This window comes from Macaca fascicularis, chromosome 3 (assembly GCF_037993035.2).
Source record: "Macaca fascicularis isolate 582-1 chromosome 3, T2T-MFA8v1.1".
Classification (NCBI taxonomy): Eukaryota; Metazoa; Chordata; class Mammalia; order Primates; family Cercopithecidae; genus Macaca; species Macaca fascicularis.
Window position 1 is genome coordinate 6692622 of NC_088377.1, and position 12967 is coordinate 6705588.

General features: G+C 38.7%; 1 protein-coding gene across 7 annotated transcripts in view; it reads left to right on the forward strand.

The window, feature by feature from the left end:
* Window positions 1-12967, forward strand: part of DSCAM (DS cell adhesion molecule) — an 855708-nt gene that overhangs the window by 553233 nt on the left and 289508 nt on the right. The window lies entirely within an intron of this gene.

The window sequence follows — 12967 nt, forward strand, 5'->3', positions numbered from 1 at the left end:
CCATGTTGACCAGGATGGTCTCAATCTCTTGACCTGGTGATCTGCCCGCCTTGGCCTCCCAAAGTGCTGGGATTACAGTTATTTTATTTTAACTCGTCCCTTTTTTTGGTAACCATTGTATATGTATACCACATATTTTTTCATCCATTCATCTGCTGGTGACCACTTAGCCACTTGATTCCATATCTTGGCTATTGTAAACAATGCCACAATGAACATGGAAGTGTAGCTATCTCTTCAACATACTGATTTCATATCCTTTTCATATATACCCAGTAATGGCATTGCTAGAAAATATGGTGGTTCTATTTTTAATTTTTTTGAGGAGGCTCCATATTGTTTTCTATAGTGAGTATAGTAACTTCCTTTTCTATCAATGCAGTACAAAGCTTCTCTTTTCTCCATATGCTCACCAGTGCTTGTTTTTTTTTCATGTTTTTGATAATAGCCATTCTAACATGTGTGAGATGATACCTCATTTTGGTTTTTTAGTTTGCATTTCCCTGATAACTAGTGATGTTGAGCATTTTTTTATATACCTGTTAGCCATTTGTACCTCTTCTTTTGAGAAATGTTTATTCAGGTTCATTGCCCATTTTTTAATAGCTTCATTGAATTTGCCTATTTTCAAATCAGATTGTTTTCTTGCTATTGCATTGTTTGAATCCTTCATATATTTTGGATAGTAACCTTTTATCGGATGTATGGTTTGCAAATATATTCTCTCCTTCTATATATAGGTTGTCACTTCATTCACTCTGGTGATTGATTTCCTTTGCCGTGCAGAAGTTTTTTTTAGTTTGATGTAATCCCATTGTTCTATTTTTGTATTTGTTGTCCATGCTTTTGGGGTAATAACCAAAAGTCATTGCCTAAAGCAATGTTAGGGAGATTTTCTCCTATGTTTTCTCCTACTAATTTCATAGTTTAGGCCCTTCCATTAAGTCTTTAATCCAGTTTGAGTTTAATTGCGTATATGGCATTAGAGACACCATAAATTAGAGATAATGACCTAATTCCATTTTTCTGCTTGTGGATATCTAGTTTTCCCAACACCATTTACTGAAAAGACCCATTGTGTGTTCTTGTCTCCTAACTTTGCCCTTATCTTCATTTGGACCTTGTTTAAGAAATTTACGAGCTCATGAAGATGCGTTCCTATTTTTTTCTGTATTTGTTTTATGTCTATATTTTTACTGTTTGCATTTAGGCCCTCAACCCCCACTGAGGTTCACAGATATAATTAAGGTGGGGTCCAATTTATTTTCTATCTATATTGAGTCAGTTATCTCAATATTTATTAAGTGACCCATGTTTTCTTCTTCTCTCCATCTACCAAGATACCATGATGGTGTTGTCAGAGGCAGTCTTCATTCTGTGAAATGTATTAACTACCTTTTTATACCCTTGTCTCACTGTAACATATTTCCGCACTTTACTAAAAAAAATGCGGCCTCTTCAAGTCAGTTATTATTAATAACCAACCTTCTCAAGAGCAATGACCTTTTCTAAGCCAAAGTCATGAAAAATACTTCTCAAGTAAATAATCTGCTATTACTAACAATCCTCATAAAGAAACTATTGGAAAAATAAGCTAAGTTTTAAAATGAATACCAGTGATTTTATGAATCTTGGTTACCTCTGTTGTTAAGCCTGGTTGTCATCACCTCTGGTTGGGGTCACATGGCTTTACTTCCATCAAAAGTCCATATAAACAAAAATGAAATAATTGCACCTCATCTAGATGATACTTTCCTCTAACTGAATAAGTAAAACATGAGATATGTTTCATTTCCTTGATGCCATGATGATTCAAATGGCTTTTCTTTTCATATGAAAGATGCAGAAAAGTAACACAGTTTTATTACAGTCTCCTGTATGAAGCTATTATTGCTCTCAACCAGGGGAAACATAACCTATCATCCTCCTTGGGCCATGGTGACTCCAGTTGTTTACGTATAGAAATTGTCATGAGTTTTTAAGTTCTTGGTCATTTTAATCTTTTAAAGAAACTATCTCAACATAATATGATTATGACTTTACAATACACTCCATAAAAATAAGTTTAAAGAGACATTTCATATGACTCAAGACTAAAATGACCCCAAGAAATTATCCAGTTCTTTCCACCACATTCCCCTTCAGGTATCTGGTTGACAATATTGCAGGGCATCCATTTTTCTAGAAAGTCCTTTGGAAGGAGACACTGCCATGCTTCTCAGAGCTTGTTTTACTCTTTTACACCCCCAAATTTCAAGTAGTTTATTTTTGCCTTTTTGGTATCCAACTTGCATCTTTTGTGTTTGTCTTCATTATAATGCTACTTTATGCCTTGGGATGTCTTTTTCTTGTTCCTAAAACATTTTGGTTTTTCTCTTTTTTCTCACTTGGACTTACTTAATAATTTTAAACAATTTTTAGGAAAAAAGTTATTTGCCTTCCTTTTATTTCCTTCTCTCTCTCTCTCTCCTTTTTATTTTTATTTTTTTAAGACAGAGTTTTGCTGTTGTTGCCCAGGCTGGAATATAATGGCATAATCTCAGCTCACTGCAACCTCTGCTTCCTGGGTTCAAGCAATTCTCCCACCTCAGCCTCCCAAGTAACTGGGATTACAGGGGTGAGCCACCATGCCCAGCTAATTTTTGTATTTTTAGCAGAGATAGGGTTTCGCTGTGTTGGCCAGGCTGGTCTCAAACTCCTGACCTCAGGCGATCTTCCCACCTCAGCCTCCCAAAGTGCTGGGATTATAGGCGTGAGCCACTGCACCCAGCCCCCTTACTGTTTATGTTGTTATATTTATGACTCTTTACCTCTTTTCACAATCTAGCAGTCTAAAATAAGCATCCTGTAGAAGAACTACTTTGTTAAAATCATTGTAGAAAAGTTAGCTACTCTTATCCCCGATATATTCCAAATATTAGAGATAACAACTGAATTTTTGCTCAGAACACTAGCTGAACTTGGGCCAGCTGAATGAGCAAAAACAACCAAACAAACACAGCTTATGTTTTTAAGTTTGTGAGCAACTATTTTAAAATTAATCTTTTTAACTTTTTCCCTTGCTTCTTTTTTATTCTTCTATCTTTTGCTTTCTCTGAGGGAAAATAACAAGATATTGTTCATCATGTATAGAGGGGTATAATTGAAAGAGAACTCAGCACTAATTCTGTTCTAGTCACAGTCTCAGATGAGTTAAAGTAATATGAATGGATGATTGAAGTATATGGAGGCAGTGTCACACACAGACCCGATTTTGTCATTAATGGTGCATGCATTTTTGCTGTAGATGAAACAAACAGTTGTGGTTGGGTTCTTCAAGAAGCCGACTCTGAGATAGATGCTAGTGTGCAGGATGTTTATCAGGGAGTACCTTATGACCAATACCCAAGGAGGGAAGGACAGGAAGAAGGACTGGGTCAAGAAAGAGTGAGCTGGGGTGCAGGTGAATGACAGTGAACTCTGGAGCAAGAACAGTCCTTCAGGATTGTCCTGAGTTTGGGCAGAATTGCTCCTCAATCAGTCACTGGATTGAGGACACTCCAAAAAGAGCCTGTCCTTGGGTGAAGTGGGCCTCTGCAGCTGAGACAATCTCTGAGGTGGCCAATAACTTCCAAATGACATCACCCCCTGAATTGGTGGTAACATGTCCTTTCTTGAAAGCAATCTGGTCAGTGCAACTCCTCCCACTTACGTAGATGTCAAATGGCTATAGATGTGCATCTTAAACACCTTTTCCCAAATACTTTTTTTCATTAAATTGCTCCCACTGGCTGGGTACGGTAGCTCACGCCTGTAATCCCAGCACTTTGGGAGGCCGAGGTGGGTGGATCAACTAAGGTTAGGAGTTTGAGACCAGCCTGGCCAACATGGTGAAATCTTGTCTCTACCAAAAATACAAAACTTAGCCAGGTGTGGTGGCGGGCACCTGTAGTCCCAGCTACTCAGGAGTCCAAGGCAAGAGAATTGCTTGAACCAATTCTGTCTCCAAAAAAAAAAAAAAAAAAAAAAAAATTGCTCCCACTTTCTATAATGACATGAGTCTAATATTTCAAATTAGAAATGAGAAATGTTACAGTATGTCATAGTGTATTGTGGTGTAGTTCATAGCTCAACTGGACCTTTGTCATCAGAACAAATTTCACCTCAAAAAATCTCTTTAGTTTTGTGAGTCCTAAGATGTTTTTAAAATTTGTTCAGGTAATACTTGTGCATCTGCTGTTAATAAGATCAAGTAATAATAGGATGGTCACTGCCAGCAAGGTATTGGGGTCTGTGGGAGACCCCACAGACAAATGATGGCAACACATGGCGGGAAGCAGCAAATGTCCTGGGTGAGGGGCAGCAGAGAGTTCGAAGCAGCAGCCATGACACCTGGCGCAGGAGAACAGCAGGGAGACAAAGAAGAGAAATGCGGACATCAACACAATACCATCAGAGATTATGCAGTATGTGTTTTCGGAGCAGAGGAAGTGGACATTTAGCCAATTCTGGGCATAGGGTAGGCTGAGAAGTCTTAAGGAGCCAAAAAAAATGTCCAAGAAAGGCTGAGTTGAATCTCAAAAGGGTCAAGAGCCTGAAGCGGTTTCCAAACACAGGGAACAATTTAGTGTAGTTTTGCCATTATAAGATGATCGGAGTGAGAATGGGGCTCAGACAGGGCATGGGGACAGAGATGAGTCAGGTGCAGCTGCTCACATGAAAGAGCCCATATGGCTGACACAAAGGATACTCCCAGTAAGCGAAGGTCTGCATCTGCACAGAGAGGACCAGGCCTTGGAGAGTTAGCACATCCTACTGGATCCTAAAGGTGGCGGAGCAGAGGGAAATGCTCGCAGCAATGTTTTAGAAACATTAATCTGGTTGGGGTGTGTAAGATATATCACAATGTAGAAAGATTAAAAAAAGAAAAAAAGAATGACCAGTTAGGACACAATTGAGAGTTGTAATTAAAAAGGTGATAGTACTGTGTTTGGAAAAAGAGAAACCACACACAAGACATGTTGAGAATTGGAGTAGACAATACATAGCAGCCCACTCTCAGCAGCTGGACACGAAAAGAAACGCACAACTAGGAACACTTTTATTATTCGAAGCTTCTTGCAACCAGAAGATTTTGCTATCACTGCTAAGAACAGAGAATTGAAGAAGCTTAAAGGGAAACTTGCTATGTGTGGTTTGGGATTTGAGATGCTTCTGAGACATCAAGATGAAGATATGGGCATACTATTGAACAAGCAGGCATGAATCTTGAGAAGAAGTTTTTGTTTGAAAACTTAGATGAGGAGTCAATGGCATTGAGCTGACAGCTGGGGCCAAGGAGGTGCTGAGACCATCAGGGAGAGAGAAGGAAGAACAAGGCCAGGTCAGGACACTGAGGAACAATTGTTCCATTAGTGTATGTTTAGTAAGAGACATTCCTTTCCATCTGAATTGTTGAACTATTTATTTACGGTTTTCAATTTCATAATCCAATTTTGTCATGTGTGGTATGATTCTTCAAGTGAATGTGATATCCACCCTCATTAACTTTTGCCATGGGGTCTATGAATTCTCATAAACTCTTATAGGGTACTTGTCTATGTTTTAGACATTTAAAGTAAATACACATAAACGAACAGAGATGGTGACTGATAGGGTTTGGCTGTGTCTTCACCCAAATCTCATCTTGAATTTTACTCCCATAATTCCCACGTGTTGTGAGAGGGACCTGGTCGGAGATAATTGAATCATGGGAGCAGTTTCCCCTATACTGTTCTCATGGTAGTGAGTAAGTCTTATGAGATCTGATCGTTTTATCGGGGGATTCTGCTTTTGCGTCTCCGTCATTCTCTCTTTGCCTGCTGCCATCCATGTAAGATGGGACTTGCTTCTCCTTGCTTCCCACCATGATTGTGAGGCTCCCCAAGCCATGTGGAACTGTAAGTCCAATTAAACTCTTTCTTTTGTAAATGGCCCAGTCTTGGGTATGTCTTTATCCACAGCGTGAAAACAGACTAACACAGTGACAAAATTGATTATTTTAGAGAATATATTACTTGCCCATTTAATTAACTTAGAAATAATTTCAAATCACATTTACTATAAAAATATGTAGTTCTAATAATTGAACAAAACTAATACTGCATTTTCCATATTAGAATCTTTATTGTGTAAAATAAAGAATAATTCTACATGGGAAGAACCATATGCATTATGAAATAATACCAGGAAATAAAATAATTCAATCCATTGTTAAAAATTACAATATAATATGAGGAAAGATTTTCATCACAGCAGTAACTATAGCAGACATAATGTTCTTCTATTTTATTTCATTTAATTCTCAGTTCCAAGATACATGTGCACGGTGTACAAGTTTGTTGCATAGGTAAATGTGTGCCATGGTGGTATGCTGCACCTGTCAACCCATCACCTATGTATTAAGGTGATTTCATTTCATTCATCACCTGGGTATTAAGCCCAGCATGCATTAGCTATTTTTCCTGATACTCTCCCTCCCCCTACCCATGCTTTCACAGGCAGGCCCCATTGTGTGTTCTTCCTCTCCCTGTGTCCATGTGTTCTCATTGTTCAGCTCCCGCTTATAAGTGAGAAAATGCAGTGTTTGGTTTCCTCTTCCTGCATTAGTTTGTGGAGGATAATGGCTTCCAGCTCCATCCATGTCCCTGCAAGGCATGATCTCATTCCTTTCTATGGCTGCAAAATATTCCATGGGGTATTGGTACCACCTTTAATCTCTTGGTGCCCACCCTGAGTGAGAATTGTGAAACTTGGCCTGCATGATTTAGTTCTTAGTATGGCTATGTGGTCAAAAAGTCAAAAGATAACAAGTGTTGGCAAGGCTGTATGGAGAAAATGGAACCCTGTACACTGTTGGTGGGAATGTAAATTGGTATAGCCATGATGAGAAACAATAGGAAGTTTCCTAAAAAAAAATCATATGATCCAGTAATTCCACTAGTGGGTATATATCCAAAGGAAATGAAATCAGTATGTTCAGGGGGTACCTGCGCTCCCACATTCACTGCAGCACTATTCACAACAGCCAAGACATGGAAACACCCTAAGTTTCCACTGGTAGATGAATGGATAAAGAAAATGTGACATATACACACGCATGAACATTATTTAGCCTTTCTTGTTTGTTTTCTCCAAGTCACAGCAGGTTCAGTGACCCTACACTTTCTGAAAATAAGGAAGACGTGGATGATTGGGTCCAGCTATTTTTTTCTGTCCATGGGGAACATGTTTTCTTAAAATGGAGAATGTGGCCAGAGCAAACTTTGGTCTACTGGTTTTACTTGTAACTCCTCCCCTAAATGAGTATACTTCTCATTTCAGTACTCCTTAAATAATTCAAAAGATGTAAATGTATCAAAATACACCCAAAACTCCTACTTCATTGATCCACAGAAATTCAAATGCGGTATTTCAAATCTATGTCTAGAGAAAAATATATACCTGAAACATTTTTTAAAGTTTTTTATGATTTGGGCTGTTACAAATATGCCCAAGACACAGTTCTTTAAGGAAATCTTAAAAATAGATCCTAAAAGTCATCTCCACCACACTGCAAGGACAATGCCTTGTCCTTCCCTGTCCTTCCCACCCAGAAGTCAGGGCCAAAGAATTCCCTGCTGGCTCACTCTTGCCTTTTTTGCCTACGTCAATGTCAGTTAGTATCAGCTCATATTGAACCCCCCGGGGAGCTTGGAGTGAGAGGCTAAGGGAAACTAGTGGAATGTAAGTTGATGTGACCCATGCAGCCTCTGGTTTCTTTTAGCACCCACCGGCTCCAGCAATATCTTATTACACGCTCATCATATGTCTCTGCATCTTGGCCTCCTGCCCTTCCTGCTAAAACAGGTGCAGGTCACAGGACCAGCAGTCTAAGTCATGGTGAGCTAGGTGCATCTCTGGCTGCTACTGGTTGGAAGTCACTGATCTCAGGGAAACCAACTCCCATAGCAATTCAGAGTTGGCACAAGGACCATACCTAAATAAACGAGGCCAGATATTGACTCAAGCTGGCCCTGCCGGCAGAGGGGAGAGTTGGTGCAGTAGTTAGAAGCCTGCACATTGTGCACATGTACCCTAGAACTTAAAGTATTAAAAAAGAAGAAGAAGAAGTCCTTGCCCCCTAGGCTAATAAGACTATGAAGAGGAGCTTCTCTCTTGTTCCTGCCATGTCATCATTGTTAATTCCTGGATGTGTCTGCCCAATCCTCTTTTCTAAGTCATTCTTAATGACTTCAGGATTGTCTAAAGTTCAGAGTGTAAACATACGTTCATCATCACCTCTGAAAGTTTTTTTTCTAAAAAACATTATTCAATCAAAATGAACAAGGCGGCCGGGCTCGGTGGCTCACACCTATAATCCCAGCATTTTGGGAGGCCGAGGCAGGTGGATCACCTGAGGTCAGGAGTTTGAGACTAGCCTGGCCAACATGGTGAAACCCTGTCTCTACTAAAAATACAAAAAAAAAATTAGCTGAGCATGGTGGCATGTGCCTGTAATCCCAGCTACTTGGGAGGCTGAGGCAGGAGAATCACTTGAACCCGGGAGGCAGAGATTGCAGTGAGGTGAGATCATGCCACTGCACTCCCGCCTAGGCAGGAAGAGTGAAAACTTCGTTTAAAAAAAGAAAAGAGAAGAAAAGAAATAAAAGGAAGAACAAGGCACTATTTATCCCACTAGTTGTGGGAAATAAAAATTATAAACTTGATACATCTCCTGCCCTCCTGGGTCGCTCTATTTAAGGAAATGGGTGTGTCCACAAATCACTATACTCACTTGAGTCATAAATGTGATAAATTCCATACAAGAGTTTTGAACAAGAGTGAGTAGAGGAACCGTTTACTTGTGTTGTGTGTACATTGTGGAGAACTATATCAGACTGGGTGGGTAATCTAAAATTTAGGAAAGCTGAATGATATAAAGTATCGGAATGGACCAAATAACCAGTCTTATGGGTGAGGAGATCATGAAGGCATATCCTGGACTAGAAAATCCCGCCTGCTCACAGCCTCCTCGTTTTGGAGTCACAGCTTGCACTGAAATGTACAGTGAATAGCCCTATGGCCGTGCAGAAAAGCTACTTACTGTCCAGTTCAATGCAAGCTGGTAATGAACTGCGTTTCATGATCACCTTGTTACACATGAAGAGATAGAATCACAGAGTTAAAGAAACTGGATGAAGATAACACTGCTTATCACCCAAAATTGATGAGCGCCCCACCCATGATTTTATCAATATAGTATATTCCTCTAGGAGAAATCAAAATATTTTCCCCCATGAAAAAGAATATACAATTAATTTTAAGAGACAAGACACAGAAATATATTAGTCTGATCTGATATTCTTGTTAAGGGTTTAGATAGAATAAGAGTCAAAATTGACAGTTGACAGTATTCAATGATCTGAGCTGCCTAGAAAAAGGACCCCCGCCATTATGTTAGAGTGAAATACACAAGCCTGGTAATAAATGACCTTTATCAGATATTTACATACTTCTTGTAAAAAGGGTATGTCAAAAGCGGTGCATGTCATATTCAGGATTTCTGCTCCTATGATATATAAGCTTTCACCATCAAGAAGATTCAGATAATTTACCTTATTTAGGCAATATCGTTAATCCAGTAATCAGTGTGTCTCAAATAGGAGGTTCAACTTTCCCAAAATCATGACAAAAGTTTTCTAATCACTGGGGTTACTTTGTGCCATCGATTTTATGTCTTAAGAATGTAAAATATAAGACTTCAGATGCTTTAAAAATTGTTTGCATTTGTATGCAGCAGACTTGCAACTCACAGCTGATGCAAGCAAGGCAACTTAAGCAGTGAAGAAATAATTAACATGATTGACAAATAGGTCTTGTGATTTAATTTACATTAACAATGATGTAATGTGCATATTGACTTAATGTGTCCTTACATAATGTGGCAAGCAGAACAACACATAGCAAACCTAATTTTGACATTCTTCTGGGAAAAGGACTTTTCCCTCTAAACTTTTCTTTGATTTTTATTTTAAACCTTTTGGAAAGGACTTTTTTTTTTGTAGATATATTTTAAAATATTTTAAATGTATCTTTTTTATTTAATATGTTAACCATGACTTATAATTTGGAATATTAATTATTACAATTTTATATTAGTTACAAAAAAGCTGACTACTAAGGGCAATGCGCTTCCAAACAAAATGTCATCCAGCTACAGTGTGTGTTGCATTTTTGTGTCTGTTCTTTATAATTTACTTTTAGCTTCTCACTCTCCTCCTTTTGCTTGCCAATTGTGGCTTCTTACTAAGCCCTCTTCAATATGCCTGAACTCCTAGAATCTGATTTAGGCCAAGATATGAGATAACTGAGAGTGTTGTAATGATTTAAAATAAGATGTTCAAAGCAAAGGATTATCCTTGGAATAATGTGTATGAGATTTAGTGCATTAGCTTTCTGACACTGGTTTTGCAGTGCTGTGGAAGTGTACTTCCTGATTTTCAGCCCCGTTGCTTTGTACTAAAGTAATGATAAAAAATATTCCTTAAATACCATAAATTGATGAATTACAAATATTTTGAATATAGAAAGCATAGGGTTTTGGTTTTCATTTTGGTTTTAATGCTGATTCTTCTATAGCTACCTGTTACTTCTGTTCTTGAAAAATTGTATGCACATACATTTCCTGTATTCTATAACTCTCTTACGTTCTAAAGGGACATTCTACTACTTTACAACTATTTACAACCTACACTGTATCGTGTTTTCCTTTTTTATTTATTTATTTTTTGAGACAGGGTTTCCCTCTATCTCCCATGCTGGAGTGCAGTGACATGACCTCGGCTCACTGCAACCTCTGCCTCCCGGGTTCAAGCAATTCTCCTGCCTCGCCTCCCTAGCAGCTGGGACTACAGGTGCGCACCACCATGCCCAGCTAATTTTTTTGTATTTTTAGTACAGACAAGGTTTTGCCGTGTTGGCCAGGCTGCTCATGAACTCCTGACCTCAGGTAATTTGCCCGCCTGAGCCTCCCAAAGTGCTGGGATTGCAGGCATGAGCCACCATGCCTGGCTTTCTTATTAAATAACTAGATTTAAAAATATGCTACGTCATACCTTTCTTTCTTGATTGGAGAAAGTAAATCCTTATGTATTCCTTCTCCCTGTTGTGACTGATAGAGAAAATTAGACCAATAACCTTTCAACTTACCTGTTTTTTCCTCATCTTAAAGCCTTGTGAAATAGAACAAATGCTAAGAAACTGATTCAGATGTATGACCAAGTTTGTGAATTACTGTGTTAATTCATTCAGAACTCAAGGCAGCACTCTATTTCATAAATAAGGAAGCTGAGACCCTGAGAGGGTTCAGTAACTATAGTAAGCAGCGTAGCTGATCTTAAACCAAACTAGTCTGGCTCCAAAGTTTTATCTTAGAAAAATTGTCTATTATTCAGATGGCAAGCACCAAGCCAAGGTTTGTCTGAATATGCTGACAACAAGGTTTTTGTGTCCAAGAAATCAAAGGGGAGGAAATGTCATTATTTTCTTTAATAAAGTATGGCAATTTAGTATTAATAATATTTACATGTGTAGTGAACATTTATGCCACTTGGGGGCAAGATTTAAAGAAATACAAGCACCTTTGGTACAACATGACATTTTCTCCAACACATTCCAACTGAGAACATTCACACCTTAATCTGACCCGATTCTCTCCTCCAGCACTGGATAGAACCTCATCCTGAGACCTTTTCTCTTAGCATCAGATCAGCCCTTTTCAATCCCAAAGCTCTAACTTTACATTGAGAATCCACAGCAGGATTGATGTTGAATATGCTTGTTGGTACCTTTGGCCATTTAAAAAAATTAATTCCCCTAGTAAGACCTAACTTGAGCCACCTAGTTCTTCTACCTCTGGCTGTATTTGAAATTTTGAGTTCTAACTCCCAACTGCTTTTGAAAGCAGACAGCAGTCATAGTGATAATACAAAATAAGAGAAGCGCCATGGCTGCATTTCCTTGCTGTCTGCTGCCTATGGCTATGTATGGAAGCTCCACTGGCAGAGGCTGATGGGTTATGCTCATTGCTGTGTGCCCAGCACATTCACTGCTGCCACACACATCCCAGGTGCTCAATAAACATGACTTGATTGAATGAACAAATAAGTGAATGGTTTTCTATTAAAATTTATCAGCCAGATCCCTTACCTCTTCCTCAAGCTGATAGTAGAAATGGACTTACAATTGTTGAATAAACTGCAGACACCTTTAACAACTTCATTAGCAAAAACTCCTAGTATAATAATTGGTTTATATTAGATTATCACATGATTAATCATCTTAGTTTGTACTCTTAGTCATTTCCATGCCCCTGCATACAAATAAACCTTTTTCTTTCAAAGAATGTATGCAAAAACACGAAAAAAGGCTTACATTACAGCCTCTGATATTAGCCATATTGACATGATTTAAGCCCTCCGATAACAGTTAACTAGTTCTGAGATCGAAAGGGCAACGTAACATCTTTGAGTATCACTCTTCCCATTTGCAAAATAAGGCAATAAATAACTAATCTTTTAGGCTGATGAAAGAGCATGTTACTTTGCTCATGATCTGTAACTTAACAAGTAACAGATAGGGTTCAAATGTGGTTCATCTGACTCCATTTTAAGTATTTCAGAATGCTAATACCCTATGACATCATCTAGGAGGGCACCGAGGAAGAGAGTTCCTGAGGCAAGATGGACAAATAGGCGTCACTCAGCAAAACTGAATCAGGAAAGAGCTTTCCAGGCTGAGTTTGCCTGCAGTGTCCGTGGTAGGCCAGGCTGAAGGCTATAACCTGACCTCCTTAGCAACATATCAACTCAAATAACCTGCCATGGACCAGTTCATAATTAAAAGTTTCACACATAAAGTGTGAAAAACTAAGAGACGCAAGGTAAAGATGTAGTTTTTCTAATATGAA